The following is a 27,198-nucleotide window of genomic DNA, read 5'->3' as shown; positions in this document are numbered from 1 at the left end:
GATATGCGCAAGAGCACTATGCTGGTCTTCTTCTTCAGAGAGGATGATAGTGATATTAGCCATAATAATGAGCCGGTTCAGGTTTCTCTGAAACCTGAAATGATTCGAATGGAAGGCAGAGTGAGGATAGTGACAGCTGGGTGGACTGGGAGGGAGAGAGCTGGCCGAGAAGGAGGTGGAGAAACAGGTGGTGGAGGCAGAGCTTCATTGTACGCAGCCTGAGAGCGGGTGCTACCTCCTTGGTCACCTCCTTAGCGACTCCGCATGTGGTGACGAACCATCGTGCTGCGGCGGATGAGAAGCTCAGGGGAATTGGGGGCTTGGAAGGAAAACAGAGAATACGCAGAGAGCTCCTGGGTAGGGTTCAAAGGGCAGTGCTTGGAATGGGAAAAATGGAACCCATTGCCAAAGGCAAGACAGCAGAGCAGGCAACAACGTTTTCCTGTAACAGTTCTTTTGCAGGGAATTCCTACTTGGAGCAGGCAAATGCTAAAGGACGGAGGTAAAGCAGATGGGTTGATGGGTGCCATATTAAATTGATCTTCCTTCATTTCTCGGCCGGAGCGAGCATTAAATATTTTCTGCAGGCTGGCCTACTCTCGCCTGAGGTAAGTCTGCAGGTGCCATGACTGACCCTGGGATGGTGCGCTGGCCACCAGCTGGCTCGGCCGAGCGTCGTCAATCCATCTCCTCAGCATTAATGTTCTGGAAATTCACCCACAGCCGGGTTATATATATATATATATATATATATATATAATATTAATGATATACATTTATAAAATATTTTAAACATTTTACAAAATTATAATTTAATATTTTGGAAAATTTTAAATAATTATACAAAATAATGAAGCATATTAATCATACAAAATGTGAAAGGTTAATATTTTGTAATTTTTTATCTACCATTCTTTTCATATTATTTTATGTTTTCAGTTTAATAAATGAGGTTATTCAAATTTAATTAAGAGAAAATTGATAAATTACATCTTTTAGATAAACTTTTGGTGCTAAATTACGTAAGTAGTTGAAATGTATGATGTTTCAGGTAGACCTTTACCAATCCTCAGAGACAAAAGAAGATCTTTGAATAATGATGTGGAATTGCTAAAATAGGTTACATCTTTTAAAAAAATATTAAAATTATAATTTATGTGATTATAATTTTTTTAAACAAAAATGAGTATGGATTTTATTAAAATCTACACCTGGCCACAGTGACTACATGGGAAATCAAGTACATTGCTTCTTCTTTCATAGGGTCCTCCAAGGAGGTACTAACTAGTGTAACAAAAAGCCTATATTGAAAACAAATTGCTACAATAGACCGACATACATAGATTTTGCATAATTGAATGAGCGGAATGACACAATTACAATAAGAAACATCACTAAAGAGAAGAGAGAGCTTCGTCTGGAGGCTTATTGAGGTCTAACTACAGTTTGTCCATGGTCCGCCTAGATGCAGTGCTAATTATATTATGGTTTTCACTTGCTTTGATTTGTTTCTTTGGGTCCTCAATCTACCGCCAAATTGCATCGATTTCATCATCTTGATGAGTTATATTCTCTTTTAGGGATTGAATCTCATCCATGAGAAAGATGGAGGATGTCATCTACTAGTGAGGTTTCCAATTAATGTCCATATTTCTCTAATTTTAGGACTCCAATTTGTTGTGAGCATAATTTCCACATGATGTTGTCCCCAAAAACAACCAAATTCCTTTTCATGGTCAACAAAATTGAAGTGCTTGGAAAAATGGGTCAGGTGTCAAAGAATACATGGCTCAGAGGGGTTAGAGGGCTAATGATAAAGCTACCAAGAAAAATATAGAGGTCATCAATGATCTTAGAGTGGGGAAAAGTCATATAAAGTGTAGGAGCGCCATTATGGGAGACTAGTTTCTTCTCACATGGAGGATCAAGGCTTCTTCGTAACTTCATAAGACCGAGAACATATAGTTCAAAGCGGACCAAGAATAGGAAGTAAAGGAGAAAGGAAACCAACAACGACTAATGGCAGAAACAACAGGAAAATTCACACATGGGAACAAGAGATACCTAAGAATTAAAGGACCCAGTTGAATAAGGCATACCTACCAGATGAAACTCCCACAAGCTTAGACATCCTAGCCACTAAAACATACTCGAACCCAATAGAAGAAGCTTCCTCAAGTAGAGAGTGAGACCTCGCGAGTCAGAAACATGGTTGAGGTATCTAATTTGCCTCAATTTACACTATGCAAACTCATTCCCTTTCCATGAATGTGTAAGAGTAAGTCACAGAGCCAATTATCATAAAGAAATTGAGAAAATGCAGCCCGTCCAAAATTAGCATGCACAAGATGCCATTGGGAGCAATTAAGCAAAAACTCCCACTTTATATGCAATTGTGAACTTTGTCGATTTAAATACAGATGCATTCCATGGATTTAATTCAAAATCCAAAGATCCTACTCGCAATGTCAATCTTATCACCATTAAGTTTCATTATGGCCAACCTTCTTGATTCTATCACTAAACCAAGTGCAGGGTCAGATCAGGGCTAGTTGTGGTGTCTGATATTGAATGTTAGAGCATGTGGATTTATTGAGAATAATTCCCATGCATGGGTCATGCTCGCTCCTGAAGCCACAACGCTCATTTTGATATGCCCCTCTATTGGATTATAAAGTATAATTTTTCTACTCATATTTCTATCAGAACTATAGTGATGTGGCCTTAGCATAGGAGACCATTTATTTTTTATCAAGAACCTAAGGTATATTTCTCCATCTAGGGGAGTCATTTATCTTCGTCTTGACCACTTTTAGAAGGCGAGACAAATTAGCCTGCTTATATGCTTCCATGTTTTGACCTCTAAATATATGAAAAAAGGGCTTCAAAAGAAAGTTTTCAAATGCACATGTAATTATTTGAAGGAAGAGTTTTATGTGGTTTTCTTTAGGAGATGAGCCTTTGTGCAAGTGTTAAATAATAAGGGGAGAGTCTCCCAAAATTAAAATCTCAAAGATTTCCATATCTTTGGCCAATATTAATCCAAGCTGTTAACGGGAAAAGTGTCTACTCAGAACGCCCCTATCCCACTAAGGCGTGACAGTACCTTAGAAACAAACAGAGAAAACTACTTTCATATTCTTCTTTATGAACTATAAACGAAGAGGAATAGGATGAACCAACCTGTGTCTTGCGCTAGTCCTTTGATCCAATCTCTCTCCTCTTTGACAACTTCCAACTACCTGCTCCCTTACTTGCCCAGATTCACCAAGTTCCTGCAAGATCACAGAAGAGGAAAACTACACAAAGACATGGATTTATATTCATAAATAGCTTAGGATCAGATTTAAGCTAAACATGCAAATATAACAAACATCATTGATACACAAGCATGTAGGAGAAACTCAAATAGTTTTATTGATATAACAAGAAGGTCCAAGAGGAGTTACAACCGATGATTCCTGATCCAGCATCAACCCCCCAGCAAAGGAATCCCCTCTTCACCTCCAACAAAGCATAAATCACCCAATACTCTGATCTCTATCTCAAAACCAATAGCAATTCTCTGCAATGTACAAAATTCCGGCCTCCGGATCTCTGGGATGAGGGATCCATATATAGATGTATGCAAAGAGGATGAGTCAGCTTATGATTTGACTAGTGGCTTCTCTTTGTCAGTTCTTGCTTCCACTTGGAGACAGAGAGTGCCTTACTCATCCTTGGTCGAACTCAGTGAGGCAAGTGTCATTGGGGAAGATTCTGGAAGCTTCCATTGTCTGTCCACCTCACGGAATGACACTGCCATTTGTCATTTCCCACTCAGCGCACCCTAGTAGTGCATTTAGGTGCGTTGCAACGCACCTAGCTAGTGTACTTGGGTGCTATGCAACACAGCTAGCTAGTGGAGCAGCTGAGATGATCCTGATTTGATTGATTCTGAGCAGTTTCTGGTGGAGAACTTCTGGGAGAAGCTGTAATTTGTTGACCTTGTTCCTTTAGGGGCCGGAACAACACTTTTAGGGACTTAGGATCCCTTGGTTTATGGACATTTCATGCTTAAAGCTGTAAGGCACAAAAATGTCTATAACAGTTTCCGCCTAAAGTATGAGGCCGTTTATCGGGTGAAATGCTTTATTAGGAGGATCCGAAGTTCTTTCAATGCTGGGAGGAGACCTGTAATAAGATACAATACAATACATTATCTTCATACTGATTTTCATGATCTAGTTGATGCGGGCATTCCCATGCTTAGCTTTATAAATTCATTTTCATGTACATAGGACAGACAATCGTCTGATGGTAGACTGATGATTCTGATAGAGCCATCATCCTTTTGGTAGGATGATTATCTGTGCTGCAATGCTGTACATTTCAATGTCTTTATTTTCCTGAATATATATCGCATCCCGGATGGATGAAAGTAGATCCGGGGTCTTCAATCTCGTCCGATCTTCACTCGAAGTACAAGTCGATCCATGTGAGAAATGTTTTGAAGTCGAACATGGAAAGACATCGCTTGATTACCAGTCAATGATGTGAATTGTTAACAAGCGTGAGAGGAATCACCGATAATGATGATGACCCTCAAGGTACTACAGTACAATTCACGTGGTGTGAATAAAGGACTTGGCGTCGAACACCACGCAAAATCTTTCGGTCGAAGGTAATTGATGTATACCTGTCGCTGGAACTGAGAAACTTGCCATTGAGGCATGCAAGCTTCAAAGTACTGAATGGGGTGTTCCTAGATCAACTTCTTGGATAATGAGCTGATGTCGACAAGAAGTGATCCGTCAAAGGAGGGCCTTAAAGAATCCCACATCAATGACACGGAATGGAGCAAATGATTTTGATGGAGGTGAAAACGATCTGATGATATATGGTTCAGGATGGCGGTCATGAAAGAATGAAGTATAATGTATGGTAGTGGATGGGACACGAATGACTTCTCTTGAACATGTCAGTGACACTTATGTGATGGATTGGTAGCATTTAACCCAAATGTGGATGGTATGGCGTGACCATGGCGATGTGACCGGTGAATGAAACAACCCAACCCGACTCAGGCACAGAGTGGAAGTGTCATGTTCAAGAGCGACTTGCTACCAATAAAGATTCTTTGAGTTTCTTCCCAATTTTTCCCCAGTCATTGCTGACCAGTACCTCTTTATTTTTGTCAAGCTTGAGGAGGATAACATATGCTTGTTCTATAATTTGCCCTTCGGGCAAACCCATCGCTATGTTTTAACGAGCCTAGTGATAGTGAAACTCGTTCTCGTCTAAAGACAAGTTTGTCGCTATTAATCTTTTTAACGAGTTTAACGACAAAGATAACTCGGTCCTTTTCATTTTTAGAGAGTCTGAAAAGGTACGTAAAGATAATTCCGAAATTACTTTTTCGTCATCTAATCCCTTAAGTCCGAAAAAGTATAAAACAATACAGAAGGGATGAATTTTTGATAGTTTTAACGAGCCGAACAAAACAAGTGCTCGATCTTTTTGTGCAATAATCCCTCAGGTCCAAAAAGATTAAAATCTAGAGGAGGGATAGCACTTCCGGTCGCTTTAACGAGCTGGAAGGCCAAAACTCGGCAATCTTTTCATATTTTACGAGTCAGTTGAAAAGAGCTTAAAGAAGACTCGTCTTTTGAGGAACGAGTGATAAAATGGGTAGCAGCTGATTCCAGGTAAGGGTTGGATTTTTCCAATCACGGCAGTGTCACAAGGATGGCTAGTGAAATCACTCTTCGCAGTTGTTCCTCAAAATGGGTAAACAATCAAATGGATGTGAATGATCGGCCAATGGAAAAGTGGAGGTCATGGTGCAAACACGACCAAGGCTTTAATGGCTGAAATGCTTCATTCACGGTGGTTATTTACCGGGGAATAGTTCATTTTTTAACGAGCTTAAACGCGAGTGGAAACATTTGCTCATGTCTTATGTTTATTTTTTAACGAGCTTGAACTATGTGCTAAAACTGCTCAATTAATCCAATCATATGGTAAGAATGTCTCATATAAAAAGGCAACTTTTAGATTTTTGCCCCACATCCTTTCTTTATGCAAGTTAGATGACGACTAATCCTACGAGTTTAAAGGGTTAGAGGTCCTAAAAATTTAAAAAATAAATAGCCGCCCCTCGCTTGCACTCCAAAAGGTTTGCATGCCCCCAGGTATAAAGTATGGTTTCAAGGTTACCCCTTCTTTAGTCCAATAAAACTTTTGTTTTACTGGGAGAGGCCTACCTCTTACAGGTTACCCAAAGATTGCTCGATTCGCGGTGCAAACAAACACTTCTTCGTCGATGTCTACCGAGATAAACAAAGGCGAGTGACTCAGTTCTGCCAACTCACATAACTTTGACAAGAGAATCTTGTTCTAGAATAACCCCTCTTCCAATCACGGACGGGGTACAGACTAGTCATATTCTCCCGCGGAAACCTACCCTATACCTGAAGTTTTCCTGCCGAAGCAGACCAGGATGCATGCCCCCTGGGTTTCAGTCATATCCCTCCGAATTACTCACGCTCATTGGAGGACGGACTGAGGATTGAGACATTTCTTGCGTGAAGAGACCATTTAGGGATGGTATATGACTATTTGCTATGCGTGATCCGGGAAATGAAAGCTGGTCCACGAGCTTGACCACTCTTCCTTCGTGCGGAAAACACATTACTCTAAAGAGTGAGGAGACGATGGCTCCCATGCAATAAATATAGTCTCGTCCAAGGAGTAGGTTATAATCCAAGGGTCCTTGAACTACCATTACATTCATTTGAACTGTCTTCCCTCTCAATGTTATGGGCACATTGGGAAGGATCCCTAAAGGTCGACTGGTTCCTTTATCAAAACCTGTCAGATTTCTCATCTCAGGCAACAGCGATGGTGAACCAAGCACTTTCCAAGCAATAGAGGAAAGGATACTCACAGAAGCCCCCTCATCTATGATGGTACCAGCCATGACCATTCTATATATTTGAACGATAATTCGGAATGGTATGCTTGCTGGTAAACGGGGTCTGCCTAGTTGATTCCAATCGAAGGAGACAACTAGGTTTCTTGGAGGTGGGACCGAGTAGACGGCCGGGTGTGGTTCTGACGAACTTCCCTCCTGCGGTAAGGGAATGGGTAGATTGCCCCCATGTTCGTCGGAGTCTGTGTTGATGAAGAGAATTTGGATGGTGTCATCCTTGTTCTCTTCAGTGACTGTATCATTCGAAGATAAAACCTCTGAAGGCAAGACCAGGTCAACTGCCGCCTCGACCTTTTGACTTTCGCCTGGTATGGATTTAGATGGTTTATCTTCGATGATAGGCGCTTCAGCCGACCACTTGAGCGGGCCAGCTGGATTCTCAACTAGCGACGGACTCGGTAAGAGTTATTTATATCCAGGAGGAAGTCGTAACAGTGAAATTAGACGATCATCCAAAACTCTTTTCGCTTCGTCTAAGAAGGGGCAACGGTGGACGGCATGATTGCCTTCCCACAGTTTACAGGGAAATCTAGCTTTCCCTTTTTGTCCTGGGGCTTCACTTTCGCTAGTTGACGGTGTGCTTTCAACATGATCATCAGAGGTTGATGACACCAGATTGTGAAAATGAGGAGACCAGTCCCTTAGTATCCGAGGGATGCAAGGACAATCTCTGTGAAACTGGTCTCCTTTGCAAATGACACATGGCGATTTAGGCCTGGTCGGTGCAGTGTGTGGATTTTCATTAGACGACACTCGTTTTCCTCCATTCGCCTTTGGCTCCTTATTCTTCTTCTCTTTCTTCTTCTTCTCCTTCTTCTTCTCTTTCTTCTTCTTCTCCTTCTTCTCCTTAGGAACTTGACTTTTGGCTTTGCCAGTCCCATCAAGTGAAGAGGAAGGAGGAGAGGAAGAATTAGAGGAAGTAGAAGGTTGGTGGGCAACTCTGGACTCGTCTAATTGCTGATTCGATTGTTCAGGAATAGTGGTGTTCTGAACGACATTGGTTGAGAAGAGCCATATTGGCAGGCCAATTGTCAGTCCTGGAAGCGACAATGTGGCCATATGGGGTGCACCAACATCTCCCCAAGAGGAGAAGGGACTAGGATTTCCACCAAGGGGAATTCCTTGGTTGGTAGACTCCATTTTCTCAACCTAAGATCAATGTAGGAAAAGGGTATGAATATTCCGTTTAAAATAAATTTTTAGACGCTTTGACATAACTTGTTTTTTCAGTTTTAAAGAGTCGAGAAAAAACAAAAGATGACTCTAGTCTCCTTCGATTTTTAATGAGCCTGAAGTGACAAGTGCTTAGATGGACATTTTCCGTTAAGGAGTCTGAAAAGGAACGAAAGGGACTGCTCTGGAGATCTAGGTAGAGGGAGTACCAAACCAATCGCAAAACTGCAGAATACTTTTTACGGTACGACAGTCAATCTTCCCGAATGATGTGTTCGGTGCATTGCGATCAGTAGGGCGGCCGACACGGCTTCCTATGGATAAAAGGTTTTAAGCCTATAGGGGTCTCCCAATATATACTCGACGGTACGTGGGAGCACAAGTCCGTACTGGCACTTATCGTCTCAAAGTGGAGGAATCACCCAACCATCAGTGAGGACAACAGTTACCAGGATTTACGACGCCAGAATACGTCTCTAGCCTAGACCTCTAAATGTTGTGTGTTAAGTTACAAAGCGTTGTTAGATTCATTCAATTTATTTTAAGTTGATATTTCTTAGAAGTTTGCCTTTTGGGATCACCACGAGATGTAGATGTAATTCCTAAAATGCAATCTAAAGATGATAAGCAAACTTTTATCTCTTTTTAGCAATGAAAATCCTAGCTACAAGGGGAAAAGAAAGACACAATCTTTTCTCAAAGAGCAAAGAGCACATTGTAGATGCACTTTTCCTAGATCAAGCCAAACAGACTATCAATATGCAAATGCACATATGCATGTATTTGTTTTCACTTTCTTAATATTGATGCCTAAAAAGAAAGTTGATGTACAAATCTGAATTTGCTTTCAAGTGACAAACACAAACAAGCTTCTTTTCGAAATCAAAAGGTAGAGATGATTACGACACTTTATGATTTTGAAATAAACACTCGTTTCGACACTAGAAAGTCTCAAATTCAAACCAAAGGCAAAAGTAAAAGCATAATTGACTGTCAACAGCAAATAAACTTTCTCCTAAGATCAAAATCAACACTTACGACAGATCTAAATCCAAGGACGACAGTATGACTATTCTACTCTTTCAATGGAAAACTGTAAATGATGTAACAAACACACAAAGAACATCTACAGTCTTTTTGTAGAAAGGAGGTGGAATTAAGGCAAACGAAAAGGGGTTTTTAAACAGACACACACTGATCACAGGCTGCAAAAATCAGAGACAAAACTGAAAAAATGAAGCAAAGAACCTCAGCTGCACAGGGCTAGGCTGATCAGCGCACCTGTTACACAGAGAAACTGGATTGCAGCACAGGTAGCCCTCTCGGGAACTGCGTTGAAATGCAGAATCTCTTCACAGAGCCTGCGCTAGGGCAGAAACGAGAATTCTATCCGGGTTCTAGGTCACGGTTTGCAGTTTAATCTATGGTTTTTGGCTGAGTGAAAGCAATCAGTAATGCACAATCAGAGGGTGGATTTAAAGGAGGTCTAAGAGCTATCACAAAGGGTAATCAGATCATTTGTGAATCAGCTGTTCAAATCATAAATAAATCCAGTGAATGGATTGAAGTAGCAGGTGTCTACTTTGCATTTGATAATGGAAAATGCAGTTCGATTGCTACTTCTGTGTTTATGAAACAAACAACAAGAGAAACACAAACAAACTAACTAGACACGACCCCCAGTGGAGTCGCCATTTTGTTAACGGGAAAAGTGTATACTCAGAACGCCCCTATCCCACTAAGGCGTGAGAGTACCTTAGAAACAAACAGAGAAAACTACTTTCGTATTCTTCTTTATGAACTATAAATGAAGAGGAATAGGATGAACCAACCTGTGTCTTGCGCTAGTCCTTTGATCCAATCTCTCTCCTCTTTGACAGCTTCCAGCTACCTGCTCCCTTACTTGCCCAGCTTCACCAAGTTCCTGCAAGATCACAGAAGAGGAAAACTACACAAAGACATGGATTTATATTCATAAATAGCTTAGGATCAGATTTAAGCTAAACATGCAAATATAACAAACATCATTGATACACAAGCATGTAGGAGAAACTCAAATAGTTTTTTTGATATAACAAGAAGGTCCAGGAGGAGTTACAATTGATGATTCCTGATCCAGCATCAACCCCCCAGCAAAGGAATCCCCTCTTCACCTCCAACAAAGCATAAATCACCCAATACTCTGATCTCTATCTCAAAACCAACAGCAATTCTCTGCAATGTACAAAATTCCGGCCTCCGGATCTCTGGGATGAGGGATCCATATATAGATGTATGCAAAGAGGATGAGTCAGCTTATGATTTGACTAGTGGCTTCTCTTTGTCAGCTCTTGCTTCCACTTGGAGACTGAGAGCCCCTTACTCATCCTTGGTCGAACTCAGTGAGGCAAGTGTCATTGGAGAAGATTCTGGAAGCTTCCATTGTCTGTCCACCTCGCAGAATGACACTGCCATTTGTCATTTCCCGCTCAGTGCACCCTGGTAGTGCATTTAGGTGCGATGCAATGCACCTAGCTAGTGTACTTGGGTGCTATGCAATGCAGCTAGCTAGTGGAGCAGCTGAAATGATCCTGATTTGACTGATTCTGAGCAGTTTCTGGTGGAGAACTTCTGGGAGAAGCTATAATTTGTTGACCTTGTTCCTTTAGGGGACGGAGCAACACTTTTAGGGACTTAGGATCACTTGGTTTATGGACATTTCATGCTTAAAGCTGTAAGGCACAAAAATGTCTATAACATAAGAAAAAGGTCATACATTTCAACTTGATTATTGGTCTTCTTTTCGATCCCCCAAGAATACTTAATAGTTAGTTTTCCTTCGGGATTAAATATAACCCCCCCTCCTATCGGCCCTATAATTTATACAATTCTAGTTATTAAATAATTATAGCTAAAATAATTGATAAATAAATAAATAAAATATCTACATGTACTCAATATTCTTATGTTTATTTTATAATTATGTTTTGCATTAATTTCCATCAATACAAAATAATTATTAGGTTGTAAGGCATTCCCCTCTTGGATGAACTCCCCTCTCGCTCCATTCTACTCCATCTGATTATGTGTTAGACAATTGGATTATTTTCAGTCATTGGTTACCCTATTAATTTACTCTCCATTCTATATACACTTGTCATACGTTACCCTGCCCACTATCAACTACAACAATTACACTATCTTGACACCTGAATTAACTACCAAAATACTATCAGGTAGAACATTTATACTATCTTGGGTTTCTTTGTCATGGATTGTGTTATAGATGAGAAATTGTATAAGGTAGCGACCTCTTTTAGATGTTCTTGGATGACCTCCTGCACATGCCGAATGAGAACCCTCATCTGCACCATATTTTACATGTAAACTCTGTCATAGCTGCTTGGAACCCTACAAAGGCATATTCACTTCCCAAATTTTTAGTTCGATAAAGGTTTATGACCCATTTAATTAACTAAGATTCAAACAGAGCTTCTCTTCATTTCACAGTTGTGATCCAAACCCATCTCTAAATTCCCTTCATCAGTACAATGCGACTTTTTCCCCATACATGAAGATTATCATGACACTAGGTTTCTTCTATACGTGTTACAAGGTGGTTGTAGGACTTCCAATATGGTATGGGGGCACTCTTATATTTATCACTTCATCTAGGGTTTTTTCAGAGCCTCCCTGCAAGATAACTCTTTGATTCTTTCTCTTTTTCCACACAAGGTTTTCTCTTGGGATCTTGTAAAAATAATAGTTAACTTCAAGGTTCATTCTAGAAATGAGATGACAAACTTGGAGTTTCCAGAATTCCTTAGAGTCATTCTCAATGGTCTCTCAGACAACAACAATATTCTCTGGATTGCAATCTAATATGCAACATTCATCATTCACTAAGTGAAAGTTATTAATAGTCTTTCCTCTCTTCCTTATTGGCAGAAGAAACTGATGGAGTTTCTCTATAATTTCCACCTCGCAATCATTATGAACAACAACATTAGAAACCATTGAAGAATATAAAGTCTTTTTAAGGACTGCCTAACTTCATAATATGTTTCTTCTCCTCCTCCCTCCTTTGAATTGATTTCAAGCACAATGGACCCTGAACTCATCCCTAATTTAGTGTCTCATCCCTAGTGTTAATAAATGAGGTATGAATCATAAGGTATATTTTCATAATTCTTTAACTAGAGCCTACATAAAACCCAATTTCAAGCTTGTGAATCCTCAAAATTTAGGTAAAACTACATATAACATGTGAATAATTGGCCCAAAGTATCCATAGCACGAATTCCTTATGGCTTCTAAACAATGAATTAAAACATGCATGTAGAATAAATTATTTTTTAAGAGTTCATGCAATAAACCATAGTTTAAGAAGTATGTTGAACAATCTCCAATATTACTGGGGGGACCAAAGAGCATGTACAAGTGGAATGAGCTTTGTATTTCTATTCTTACTTGCTACAAGTGTTACATGCTATGTCTAGTATAACTTGAGCCTTTTGTTTTAATGCACTCCATTTTCATTGCATGTTGTGATCGATGTTAAAATATTTCTCGCACTCTTATCCTTATTGGTGAATGTTGAATTTGATATAAAGAAACACAAAGTGTGGCTAGTTTCAAAGGAAACTTCTTATGGAAGTGGCCAACAAATAAGGTATGAATATTTTCTGTCTTTCAATATATAATTTTTTGCATAATTTTTTGATGAGGATTGGTTGATAACATAAGCTCTTTTTTATTTCTATAGATACTTTGCAACTGATGGTTACATATATCCATTTTGTAATCTACTAATCTAGTTAGATCCAATGATTATAAAAGTCTTCCTTCAAGGTCTAGAAAGGATATTGAGCGCTGACGAGGTTGAAAAAAATGTAGGCCTTAGATGTTAATGTATATGTGCACCTAATTCAAGATGCTAATGGTCTGGATAATATTGAGTATTTGTAGTCATGAAAGCGTACAATTCTATTAAAAAGTGGGTTAAAATCCTTTGAAAATTTAGCTGAGAAAAATCTCTTTAACATTTCTTAGCTGACTCCTTCAGAAGTCGCGAGAAAATGTGTTGAGATTACACAATTGTGGCCTTCAAGCTCATAAATTTTTTTCTCTATGAGATGCTACGAAAAATATTGTGCCAACAAAAAAATCAACAGAATGTCGTAAGGAAGACTTAATGATAGATGAAAAATGAGGCATTATAGTACTAAAAAATGGGCATGCTTTATGTTGCAACTTAAAGCCATAATTTTGTTGCCAAGATATTTCTCTTAATACTTAAAGTAGACATTTCTCAAATGTATATGCATATAGATTCTCAAACCTATAGCAAGAATAGTTTAGAATTATCCCTTAGACATAGATGATTAAAACTTAGATGTATTCCTCAAACATAAAAGGTTGAAACTCAAATGTTATTCTTAGATGGAAAGTGTAGTAACTTTCATTTTTCCACTAATACTTTTCTCTTCCCTAATTCTCTTATTTATGAAGTCATGGATTCATTGAATTGAATCTTTACCATTATAATTTTACTTTTATTTCTACAATCTAGTCTAGGTTTGGCAAATAAACAAACACCATTGTATCTCATATGTTTGAGGAGATAGTGTTATGAAGAGTTAAGTTTTTTGAACCTTTGTTTAAAGTAATTTGTAATGTGAATAGATTCAACTAGTTATAATTTTTTTAGCTTAAATTAAAGATACCTTAAAACACTTCTAATACAAATTCAACCCTCTATAATTCATAATCGTGCATCTGTAATGATTGGCCTATAAAAACACAAGACTAGCCTTTGCATTGGTTAGTGAAAGCATGAAAATAGGACAAACATAAAAAACTGATTATACGGCCCGTGAAATCCTAGTTAGACTCTTATGTCAGACTACTCACATGTTGTACAGAATTCAAATCCTCAAATCTAGTTACTTAAAATAATATTTCTAGGTTGGGTCTCTAAATTAGGTCATTGCTAAATGTTGAGATGGTAGGGTTGGAAATCATATGTAAATTTCAAAATGTCCATCCCTGACCACAAATAAGATTTTCTTGGCTAATTTGATAGATGTAGGGTGAAATAACCCTATGAAGTTACATTGTAACCCTCAAAGAATAAATATTGTGATATACAACGATCCCCTGGCATGTGAAAACAATGTTACTACAATTGGAAATTTAGTTGTTATTCTAAAAAAATTAGTTGTTACACTTAGATACTTATCTCTACTTAACAAAATCGTTATATGTCATGGTTCTCAACATGTCTTGTGTTCATCAAATGACATTTTGCACCCCCTTTTACACTCAACTTTCTTTCTTACAAGCTGGCATGTTTGATAATGGCTTTGATGTTATCTTGCATTTATGAGCACAAAAGGCATATAGTTAAAGAAATAATTTCAATCACTGATTTTTTTTTGCATTACACAATACCATATATTCTAGCCTACAACACAAAATTGGTTGTTGGAGATAAGATAGATCTTATAGCTTTTCCCAAAATAGATTTTCCATTCTTAAAATAGCTTTTATAGCTTTTCTTGCATGTGCATAACTTTTCTATTCCTATGCATGTACTTTTTTGACTTTTCAAATTTCTACTGCTTTTCTATTGTTGAAAAGTCATATCTCTATGAAAAAGAATATGAAATATCCTAATAGAATTGATACAAACCAAAAGAGAGGTTGGTGCTTTGAATCATGAACAAATTGCAATGAACTAGCATTCAATAATTTTGTGTGTATCATAGCCAATCATGATACCTTGCTGCTTTTTTGTATACATATTCTTATAATAAGATTAAAACCTTTGTAATAAAATTACTTAATGTGGATATAAAGATTCATTCATATATATTATTGAAGGAGTAACATTGTGTGTAGTTATTGAAGTTATTTTTTAATTTAGGAGTATGTACCAAGTACAATTTTTTACTTTTAACTTGTTCGATATTGCATTGTAACATATATAGCAAAAGAAATGGAGCAAATGACGTCTATGTGAAATTCAACAACTTACAATGTACTTGATGATGCCTCTACATTGGATGTGAGCAAGCGGCAGTGTGCCTTTTGATGAGATGTTTTGTTCCATTACTCTACCATTGGAATCATAAAAATTTACCCTCTAAATTTAGTCACCAAGGATGATCCATGAATCACGCTAAATTATGAATTCTCCGAGTATAAGTTTATGTGATTCATAATGTTATAAAAATCCTTTTCAGATAAATCACATTAACGATTAACATGTCGAAACGTTTCGAACCACAAAATATGGTTAGTCCTGATGATGAACTACATTTTTTTGTTCAAAACACGTCGACCTGTTGATCATTAATGTGATTTATATGAAAATTATTTTTATAAAAATTGTTAATGGTTCACCTGTTCTCATACTCTTTGAATATTATATTATATTGAACATATATGTTGGAAGTTATATATATATTTGTGTGTAGGAAAGTACTTTGAAATTTGAACATCACTTGATATCAATATAAAAATGTTGATAATATCTCAAAACATTTTAGCCTTTGCTGATATTTATAATTATAACACACTATTTAGGTAGAACCTTTGACAATGTGAAAAAGATATGTAGCACAATTCTAAAGTTTCCTTTTAATCACAATGTTTTACTTTCACATTGATCATAGGAAGTGATTATTCTTTGAATATGTTGTTATTAAGGTATATGGAGAGACCTCTAGGTTAATTGAATCGCCTTGTACATATGTACCTCAAGTATCACACCTTGGTTGGGGTCATTGGTACATTATCAGGGACTTAGAGTGTTGAAAATAGCAACAAGAAATGCTAAAAATAGAATTAAAAAAATCCTAGTTTAATTTTGTCCTTGAATTAAATTAGGAATTAAATTGTAATTCTAATTCTCATAGCAACTTGTAATAGTTAACTAAGTTAATTTGACTTAGTTGGATCAGTTAATTTGAGTTGGGAGTCTATCTAGATTCATGTAGAGTGGTTCCTAAATTTTAGGGGCCCAGGTTGAGTTTTTTTGAGTTGTAATTATTTAATTCAGTTTAACTAAGTTAAATTTAGTCAAACTAGTTCCAACTAATGGAGGAATTAGTGGGAGATTCAGTAGTGGGGTGTAACCAACACTACTCAACTATTAAACTGAAGATTCATTCATAATTAACTCATGCATGTCAGATAAGAGAAAGATGCAGTTGAGATTGGAGTTAAGGGACAATGTACTATCAGTTGTATAATCATCTGAATTGTACAGATGATGCATGCAGTCAGAAGAAGGCCTAAAATAAATCATTCCTTAATTAGAAAACTCACTAATTTTAACCATTTGAATTGCCTTTAAAAGAAGGAATGAAGGCACGAGTTTAATCATGTTTTGGTGAGCACGAGTTGGTGAGACCAAACAATAGGAAGCACAAGTTTGTGCGTGGATATTGTGAGAGAAAGGAATTAGGAGCTTGGAAGCTTAGAGGCTTGGAAATTTGGCTAATTATTGGCCAAAGGCAGCCAGTCAGGCAGAGGATAGAAAATACTTGTGCAGGTTGAGCTCAAGGTTGAGCAGAGCATATTGTATTCATCTAGATTCTTTGACTAATGCAATATATAGATAGCGGGGGTTTTTAGTTGTGGATTTCCCCAGGAAATCATTGTGTAATGTGTTGATTGAATTCTTTCTATTGTATGCGTCATGATTTCACGATCATTTAATTGTATTACTGATGAGTAGAGTAGATTCAAGTCAACTGTTTCAGCATATTAAAATTTGCAGTTTGAATCTACAAGGAATTTCTACATGGTATCAGAGCTGAAATCATAATAGAAGAGAAGAATTTTAAGTTGTCCTTGTAGATTGATGGAACTCTAGTTCAGGGCAGATCCACAAGATGATATGTGCAAACTTCTTAATGGAGCTAGAAGGCTGCTAGTGGGCAGATCAATGAGCCAATTTTTAGTGACACAAAAAGGAGTTTTGGTCATTGATATTGGCAAAATAAGTTGTAGAGATATTTCCCACAAGGAGATCAAGACTAAGAGAGAGTCTAGTTTCAGAGGGAACAACCCTATGGAAGCTAGTACTTCAGGATCTGGGGAGATTAGACTCATTATTGCATTAGTTGCAACAACATTGCGGAAGAAGCAATAGAGAAGTAGCAACAGTAGTACGAGTAGATCAGATTTAGCTCATGCATGAAAAGCCCTGAGGAGCTAGGCATATACTAGATATTCTGTGGTTGAGAGGGAGCATGTTAGACCTCTCAACATGCAGCTTCAAAAGCAACCTCAACAAGTTGTGGAGCAACCACAATTGGATAAGCAACGAGGAGATCGAGTGGAAACATCCACTCAAGCAGAAACCTCCAGTAGGGGTAAATTTCAAGCCAAGTGGGGAGAGGGAGCACATGCAGCCATACCTCCTAGTGTGAGGTGGAGTGATGTGAAGCAATAGTCCCAAGAGTTGCAAAAATTTGGGCATGGTCCATTGAGGTGTGTTTGTCTCATGGATCATTACCTTGCTACGGGGGCCTGCAATATTCAATAGTAGGAGGATCAGTGTCAGTCAAATACTGAGGAGTGTAGAACAGTGTTGAAAGTAGAGCAGGAAGGCTCAGTAGCAGAGTCAGCAACAACACAGTTTTCCCAATAAATAGTTGCAGACACAATTGATTCAGCTTATTTTGTTTGGATTATTTTTAGTTGTAGATGTTGTAGCAGCAACAACAACAGTGACAAGTGTTGCATGCAGAACATTCCAAAGGTACCAGACCAGGATAGAGTTGAATTCCTTTCTTGTTGAGAGGGAGTGTTGAAAATAGCAACAAGAAATGTTAAAAATAACATCAAAAAAATGTTAATTTATTTTGTTCCTTGAATTAAATTAGGAATTAAATTGTAATTCTATCCTCATAGCAACTTACAATAGTTAACCAAGTTAATTTGACTTAGTTGGCTAAGTTAATTTGAGTTGGGAGTCTATCTAGATTCATGTAGAGTGGTTCCTAAATTTTAGGGGCCCAAGTTTAGTTCTTTTGAGTTGTGATTATTTAATTTAGTTTAACTAAGTTAAATTCAATCAAACTAGTTCCAATTGTTGGAGTAATTAGTGGGAGATCTAGTAGTGTGGTGTAACCAGCACTGCTCAACCAATAAACTAAAGATTCACTCATAATTCACTCATGCATGTCAGATCAGAGAAAGACCTAGTTGAGATTGGAGTTCAAGGACAATGTACTATCAGATGTATAATCATCTGAATTGTACAGATGATGCAAGTAGTTAGAAGGCCTAAATTAAATCATTCTTTAATTAGAAAACTCACTAATTTTAACCATTCAAATTGCCTTTAAAAGGAGGAAAGAAGGCACAACTTTAATCATTGTTTCAGTCAGCACGAGTTGGTGAGACCAGGCAATAGGAAGCACAAGTTTCTACGTGGAGCTTGTGAGAGAAAGGAATTAGGAGCTTGGAGGCTTGGAAATTTGGCTAATTATTGGCCAAAGGCAGTCAGTGAGGCAGAGGATAGAAAATACTTGTGCAAGTTGAGCTCAAGGTTGAGTAGAGCATATTGAATTCATCCATATTATTTGACTAATGAAATATATAGATAGCAAGGGTTTTTAGTTGTGGCTTTCCCTAGGAAATCATTGTGTAATGTGTTTATTGAATTCTTTCTCTTGTATGCTTCGTGATTTCACGATTGTTTAATTATTTCCGCTGATGGGTAGAGTATATTCAAGTCAATTGTTTTAGCATATTACAATTTGCAATTTGAATCTACAAGGAATTTCTACATGGAGATCACTACTAATGGTTTCTCAAATGAAAATATAAATGGCGAATGTGGCTATGGAATTACCTAACATGGTTTATTGTCTAATGTTAACTATGTAGCGGTGAAAAATCCACTTAACAATAGGAAAGGATCATGTTGTTTTAGTATTGTGAATCTTTGATTTTGTTTTGTGTTGGTATTTGTTTTCAAATGCCATTGCTTGGTTTTTTCACAGGGGCCAAGAAGAAAATGAGTTTAGAGTAGAAAAGGAGGCGATCAAGTGATTCAGGTGAAAAAATATTGTTCATTTGCTTGGGTATTGTGCTAAGGGTGTAGGCAAGTATTGAAAAATATGGTTGGACCTATCTATTTGTTGGGTATATTATTAATCATGGGAATCCATTACTTGTAAAGGTATTTGATAATGTAGCCTATGGGTTTTGATTATTCATAACCAGGTTGTTCGTGTACAAGTTTTTCAATAATGGAAACTTGGAACAATGGCTTAATGGAGATGTAGGGCCTGTCAGTCCCCTCACATGGAAAATCCAGATGAAAATTATTCTTGGAACTACCAAAGGGTAATTCATCTAAACATATAAATTTATCATTTTTTCTTGATGCATAAGCCTATAATGCAAACATTCTAGATAGATGTTATTGTTACTAATTTAGAGTCATGGATGTGTGCAAGTTAGCATATTACACGGGGTTAGAGCCCAAGGTTGTGCATAGATATAAAATCTAGCAATATTCTCCTGGATAAGCAATGGAATGCCAAGGTTTCAAATTTTGGGTTGGCCAAGCTCCTTGTATCTGAGAAAAGCTATGTCACAGCCTAGGTAATGGGATTTTTTGGGTAAATATCGATCCCTATCATGCTATTTGTTTTCAAGGCCTAGTATTTGGTATTGAACCTCTAAAATATTTTCTCATTTTACTGTATTAGTAGCCTACAAACCAACGGGAATAATTAGCTTTGGTGCATGAAAGAATTAAGTTTATGAAAAGTTTCCCCATTTATTATGTGGTTACAACATACTAATCTATGGTTCTGGGAAAAACTTAGACTTGATGAGATATTGTGGATGGGGGGATGGGTATTAAAGATCTATGTTATTAGTCATATTGCTAGCAGTTGATGGTGTTTTTCTATTCAGTTTTGCTTGATTTTATTTTTTCATTTTTCCAGATTACTAGCCTAGAAACTAAAGAAAACCACTAGATTTGGTGAAGGAAAAAATCATTTTTGTACAATATTTCACTTTTATTATGCAGTTGGACCATACTGATCCATTCGACTGAGAACTTAATAGGATATTAGGTATCCAAGATATTTTCAATTAGGTTGATGGTGTTTTATGGTGCCTTTTATATTCAACTACGTTGCACCAGAGTATGGCAGTACAGGAACGTTGAATGAGAGAAGTGATGTTTATAGCTTTGGATTACTTATCATGGAGATTATTTTCGGGAAGAAGCCTTGATGATTATAGTAAACCTGTTGGGGAGGTTATAACATAGAGTTCCCTTCAATCCATTGCTAAATTTCTTTAGTACTTTCATGTAATAGAGGCATATCTTTAAGGTCTTCAATCCATTGATGCATTTCTTCAATGCTTTCATTTGAATTAACATCAACATAACTTTAAGGTCTCAAAGAGGAGTTTATTCTTTTGGATTTGAATATATGCAAGTAAACTTGGTAGAATGGTTGAAAATGATGATGGGGCGCCGAAGGTCTAAGGAAGTAGTAGATCCATTGCTCGAGGTTAAACCCTCATCCAGTGCATTGAAACAAGCATTGATGGTATCCCTGTGTTGCATGGATCTAGATGTTGCGAAGAGGTCAAAGATGGGCCATGTCATACACATGTTGGAGGCAAATGAATTCTTGTCTCGTGATGTATGTTTATTATTTGAAACAATAACCTTGTCACTTCAAAGTATCAATGGGAGTATAAGTTTATATATAAATGAGAAAAAACCAACTGATATATATGTATACACAAAAATTTAATGGTGTATACAATATATCTATACTCTATTTACTTGCATTAATACTCTATTGCTCAATTCTTATTATTATCATTATAGGCATTCTATAGTAATATAATCTGAAACTTGGATTTTGTTTGGGCGGGATCGGTGCCTCGGTCATGACGCTACTTCCTAGGTTTGTTGTGAGAACCCAATGAATGACAGAACCTCAAACCTAAACAGTGACAACACTAGAGAAGGTGAAGTCAACATCCCCACTCACAGAAAAAGGTAGAGATTATGATGACAATAATGGGATTTTTTCTTAATTTCACCGTAGATTCTATTAAGCCTCATGTGCCTATGTTCCCTAAAAGGTAGACCTAGACAGTTTGTTAATCATAGCCAACTGATATTATATCATAATTATGGTGATCATTTTTTATTTGAAAGCCTTGTCACATATGACCTACCGCTAAGAGCACTTAGCATTTATTTTTGTTAGTGTTTATCAGTGAATTTTTACAGTTATAAAGAAGAATCCTCTCAATTTTTATCCATTCTTATTGCAGAATATTGGCATTAAAATTTACTAAAAAAATCACCCCAATTTTGTAATTTAGCAATTGTAGTTTCTATATAAATTCAATTTTTCTGTAGATGGGCATTGCATTGGAGCTCCATTTAATTATTTACCATGATTTGTTGTAATTTATTTACCAGAAAATAATCTAACATGCAATTAAAGCCTAAGGCCCTTCTAATAGACTGGAATTCCAATTAGGCCTTCTGCAAATTGGGATTTTTTCAATTGTATTGTGATTAAATTTGAATTAGTCTTTCTTCAAGTTGCATTTTTCCAATTATATGGTAATTGAGTTTTAATTAATCTTTTTGCAAATTGGATTTGTTTTCCATTAAATTCTAAATTAATTTCAGTTAATCTTTCTGCAAGATGGGAGTTTTTTTCCAAGTTATAATGTTTTCCTTTTTTTACTATATGAAATACAATTTAATTTCAATTAATCTTTCTGCAAGTTGGTATTTTTTTCCAAGTTATAATGTATTTCTTTTTTTACTATATGAAATACAATTAGTCATGGGCATGTGCTTCTTGGGTGGAAAAGAAATAATGGAGGGCGCTCTAACCACAAAATATATAATTAATACATGTCAATCCAAACCCCTGATCATGATAATTTTATTCCTCGCGGCAATCCAAACTTCTAATCATGGTACAATTTTGTGCTAAATCTTTATGTTCTAGTTATGTTCTACTATTAGAGTAGAACATTTAAGCTTACAAAATAGATGATATGAGTTGTTTTCTTCTTTCCAACTTACCTATGTATTATTTACAATCCACAAAAAGGTACACATTCACAATGTTAAAGTAAAGAGAATCCATTATATAGATAGATAGATTGATATTTACCAACATAGATTCATTGTAACCTAGATCTATTAAGCATAAAAAGGAATAAAATGGACTTAGGTGAAAATCTCTAAGTGCTTAAAGATCTCGTGGTAAGGATCTAAGTAAATATTAACCACCGGGAGAGCCAATCATTGGCTCAGTGCCTTTCCATTCTGTCCACTGGATCATAATAATGTGGAATTTAAATAGATAAAAATGGAAAGGCAGTGAGCCAATCATTAGCCCACAACCTAGTGGTTAATGTTTGTCAATGGATCTATACTAACCCTGATTTTACATTATGATCATTTAAAAGAAATAAAAAATGAAGAAATTTTTACTTCATTTTTGAAGTTAAACTTCAAAGTTCAGATATCAACTTTTTTTCATTTAGATTTATTAGCATGTTACCAATGTAGGTTACACATCTTTTCCACTTTAGGCTGCTACAAGATCACCTTTCTCTTCTTGGTGCAAAGACATAGAATAGATGTTGATTGGACTTAAATGGTTCAAATTCTAAGAAGATCATTCTTCATTTATTGTCACATATCAGATTTCTCTTCAAAACCATTCATTTATTGTCTTCGGGAACAATTTAAGATATTCAAATTTTGATATTTATCTATTTGACACAATTATTTTTAGTAATGTCATTTTAAGAAATATTAATAATATAAATCCTTTCATTTGGTTATATCAAACATTTTTGAATTAGCAATAAATTTTAGTTTTTCAATTTATGATAAAAAAATTGAAATGCATTTTTAAATTGAATATGTCAATTACACAACATTAATATGTATACTTACTATTAAAACATTAACTTGAATGGGAGGATGTGGTGGTGGAGCAATTTATGATAAAAGTTTGAAATGCATTTACAAATTGAATATGTTGATTGCAAAACATTAATATGCATGCCTATTATTAAAACATTAAATTAAAATAGAAGATATAGTAAAACATTAACTTAAAATGGAAGATGTGGTGGCAAAGCAATTTTATACTTATTTGAAAATGACCTAGGTTGGGAAGGGGATCAACTAGTGGATACATACACATAATACTTCCACAGGCCTTTCTTTGAAGGTACACAAATGGCTTATCAAATATTTTGATATTATTAGTTTTTTTTGTTACATTCTCAATTAAATTTTGATGTTCCAAACAACTAGATCTTAATGATGTATATAAGATAATATGTATTCTTTTTATGTGATTTTTATATGATGGAACATAATATGAGTTTTACAACCCAATTTTAAAAATATAAACTTTAACATATAAATTTTATTTTTCAAAGAACTTAAAATATAAACTTTATTTTTTCTTTGAAGAAATGAAATGTCCATTTTTATAACTCTATTGATATAAGTCCAATAATATAATATACAATGTTGATTTGATAGCTCAATTCAAACAACATTCTAGTCCATTGCAAGTTACAATATTATCATGAACTATACAACCCAAACCAATTGTAAAAATCTAATATAAAATTGTTGCAATTTAGGGACTAATATTCATTCTTCAATTGTATTTTAATTCAAATAAGAGGTTCTTCATTATATGCCAAACATTATAACAAATTAAAACATTGCAATTGAATGCCAAACATTACAACAAATTAAAACATTTCAATTGAATGCCAAACATTACAACAAATTAAAACATTGCAATTGAATGCTTAATTTTACAATAAAAGTATGAAGTAATTTTAAGTAATAAAAGAAATATTTATTAATTCTAAATAATAAAAGAAAATAAAGTAACTAATATTATGTTTCAATTACCCGGATGCGGGTGCCTTCATGCTTAATTAATAAGGGCGCATGTCAAGCCGGCATCTGGACTTGCAGCTGGCAATCCTGCACGGCCTCCTAAATACTCCCGCGGATGATATGAATGATAAACAGTACCAGCAGATCTTCAAGCATTCGGAAATGAATGCGCTCCCTGTTCGAGACTCTTCGCAGGTTGTTAAATTAATGGCTTCGTCGGTTGTTTCAGCTGTCATTCTCCTCGGCTCTCTCTTCATCAGCCTGTCTTTATTCCTGCATCCTTGCATCACCCTGGTAGTTTGGTTTCTCATTCGGTGTAAGACCCTTCTTTGGCTTCCCCACCTTCGATTCTACTCCGTCTGGCCCTGTTCCTCATTGTCTTCAGGTCCCTTTGTTCCATTAACAATGGTGCGTCACTGTGGAGGCAACGGTGGAAACAATGGGCGTTCTCAGCCTGCCCCCCAGAACATTATCCCTTTGGCTTCGGTTGCCCTGTCCTCTGAGCATGGTAAGCCCTTCTCGCATAATTCATTCCAAACTACCCACTTTAAATTCCACAGCTGTCTTAACAGACCGATTCTCTCAGCCAGCATCACTGCATTCTGGCTGAGGAAGAAGATAGACCCAGTGTATCTGTGCATTCCTCAACTTCGCAGTCTCAGGACAATAGCACGCTTCAGGGAGAAGATGCAGGCATTGTGTCTGATAACGATGATTTACAAGCTCAGGGGAATGCCCCATATGTCCTCAAGCCTCCAAAAGATTATACTCAGGACATTTCGGCTCTAGCTAACATGGCATACCCCTCAGATGGTAATCAGCGCTTGGCTGCTCCTCCAGATGGTAATGATACGGGTGCTGGGGACAATGTTGATGGTTTGGGCATTCCTTGTCGGATGAATAAGGATGCTCGAGATCCTCTGTTAGATGCATGATGCCTCCGAGACCTTGTCAGATGGCGTAGTTTCCCTTCTGGTTCTTTTAACCTTTGTGCTATGTTACTCTAGCTTTTGTCAATGTGTTTTGCAGCAGGTCTTGGCACGACATGTCTTTCAGATCTTATGTTCATATGCTTTTCATCAAGTCTGGGCTTGGCAAGTTTATCAAGGCTTTGTTTTTTTCAGTTTTGTTTATGGTCATCCGGGTAGCACAGAATTTATCAGGGCTATAGCTCTCATCTGTCTTGTTCTGTTGTTTACTATTTTGGCTAATATTTTTGTAAGCATGGACTCCGAGTCTGGTTTATCTGGTTATCTCATCCTGACGTTCGGGTTATATGGTTATCTGGTTATCCAGCCATCTGGTCTTATGTACTATGGGTTAGTGCTTTTGGACAGCTTCGGCTCCCTTGAGGTCTTGACCTCCATGTAAATATATTTTCTCTTTATTAATATAATTAGCCATTACTTAGAAAAAAAAATATTATGTTTCAATTACATTATGATTAAATTATTATTTTTCCGAAGAAAAAATCGTAACTTTTTATTAAAAAGATAATGAAAAGTTACATCTGCTGAAACAATGAAGCATGCTGTGACCTGCCACAAGGGCTCGGGTGCTTTCGCACTCCACGCAGCGTTAGAAGACTAACGTGCAAAAAGAAATAAGAAAAAGAGAAGATGGAAGAGATGATGAAAAGAGGCAAAAAGGCTGAAAATTCCGACATTTCAAGTTTTTCGCCCCTTTTTCTTTTCGACCTTACGCCACTCTCCTTGGGTGGCCTCGGTCGAAACAATGGCTAGCTGTGTTTCTGCATTCTGTGAGCCATTTTCTTTGTCTGAATCTGAAGTATCTGAGAGATGATGTCGCTTGGTACCCCCTATACTGTGGTCCGCGTTTGTCATCTCTGCCTTGTTTTCTGGTGTGGTTCCTTTCTGTTTCTCCATTTCTTGAGTTGCCTCGGTCTTCTCTACAGGGACCTCTTCCTCCTCTGCTTCTGATTCTTCGTCCTCTGAAGCTGGGGGTGAGAATTGCCATCCTTTCCTCTGCTTCCCTTTCTGCTTCTTTTTGCTTTTGGCTTCTGGGCATGCACTTTGTAAGTGTCCTGTCTGCCTGCAGAGTCTACATCTGAAGGCGGTATTTTCATAATCTAGCACTTGCAGCCAGTTTTGTTGTTTGTAGATCAGCCTTATATTATCCGGCAACCCTTTACTTAAATCTACTTCCACACAGATACGTGCAAAAGTGTAGATCCTTTCATCAATCCTTTCCAGATCTGTTTTGATATATTTCCCTATGCTGTTCCCGATGCCTTCCAGGACTCGTTCATTCCAAAAATGCAGAGGTAGATTGTATAGTCTAACCCAGACCGGCATTTTGGTTACAGTCATTTTGTTTGGGTCAAAATCTGGAAACCATGGGGTCATAAACAGCCCCGCTGTTCCCCAAAACCATGGTCCTGTGTTGATGACTGTATCTCTGACTTCCTTGGATGTAAATTTAACTATGAAAAACCCCTTTGAGCAGAGATGAATATCACATTCCATAGTCCAGCTAGTGAAGATCCAATGGAATAGATCCAGGGGTTTTGGCCAAAAACTATTGAAACGGCAAATGAGGGCTTGCGTTTCATAGGACTTTACAAAATCGTCCAACCCAGAAGAATCTAGGTTTAAGGCTGGGGTTTGCTCTGCCTGATCTACTATGTATGGCCTGGGTATATGGCCACCTTGATCTGGAGAGGACCCTGAATCTCTGCTGCCCTGCAAAATATTTTTGTAGGATAACCCTCCCTTGGGTTGATGCTGGGGAACAGGTTTTTTTCCCTTGTCTTCGCTTTGCTGTCCCGTAGTCGGAGCCCCTCCTCTCAATCTGAGATTTAGAGAAATGATTGACCCTGACCCAATCTCATAGCTTTCCATCGATCTACAGTCCTGTAGAGACCGCCTTCCACTGACCAGATGTTGGATCTGGACTGGATATCCCATTTCTGCCCATATTTGTTGTTTCAGTTGCAGGGAAGTGCTTCCTGCATGGACCCATACTAACCGAGTTTTCCCTTGTGGGGGTTTAATCAAAATCTGAAAACACTTGTTTGTTACCTGCTCTGGCTGAAGGCCATACTCCAGATCTGGCCCTGACCTATTGGAGCTATCGCTCATTT

The 27,198-nt window shown here is 37.1% G+C and overlaps 1 pseudogene; it reads left to right on the top strand.

Moving 5' to 3' along the window:
- The first annotated feature begins 392 nt into the window (after positions 1-392).
- Positions 393-25,030, top strand: LOC149230746 (putative serine/threonine-protein kinase At1g01540; annotated as a pseudogene).
- The last annotated feature ends 2,168 nt before the right edge of the window (positions 25,031-27,198 follow it).

This window comes from Pinus tabuliformis, chromosome J (genome assembly GCF_031772625.1).
Source record: "Pinus tabuliformis cultivar Carrire ecotype Pingquan chromosome J, CPIR1, whole genome shotgun sequence".
In the NCBI taxonomy this organism is placed as follows: domain Eukaryota; kingdom Viridiplantae; phylum Streptophyta; class Pinopsida; order Pinales; family Pinaceae; genus Pinus; species Pinus tabuliformis.
Note: the sequence above shows the minus strand (reverse complement) of the source record. Positions and strands in the feature narration are given on the sequence as shown.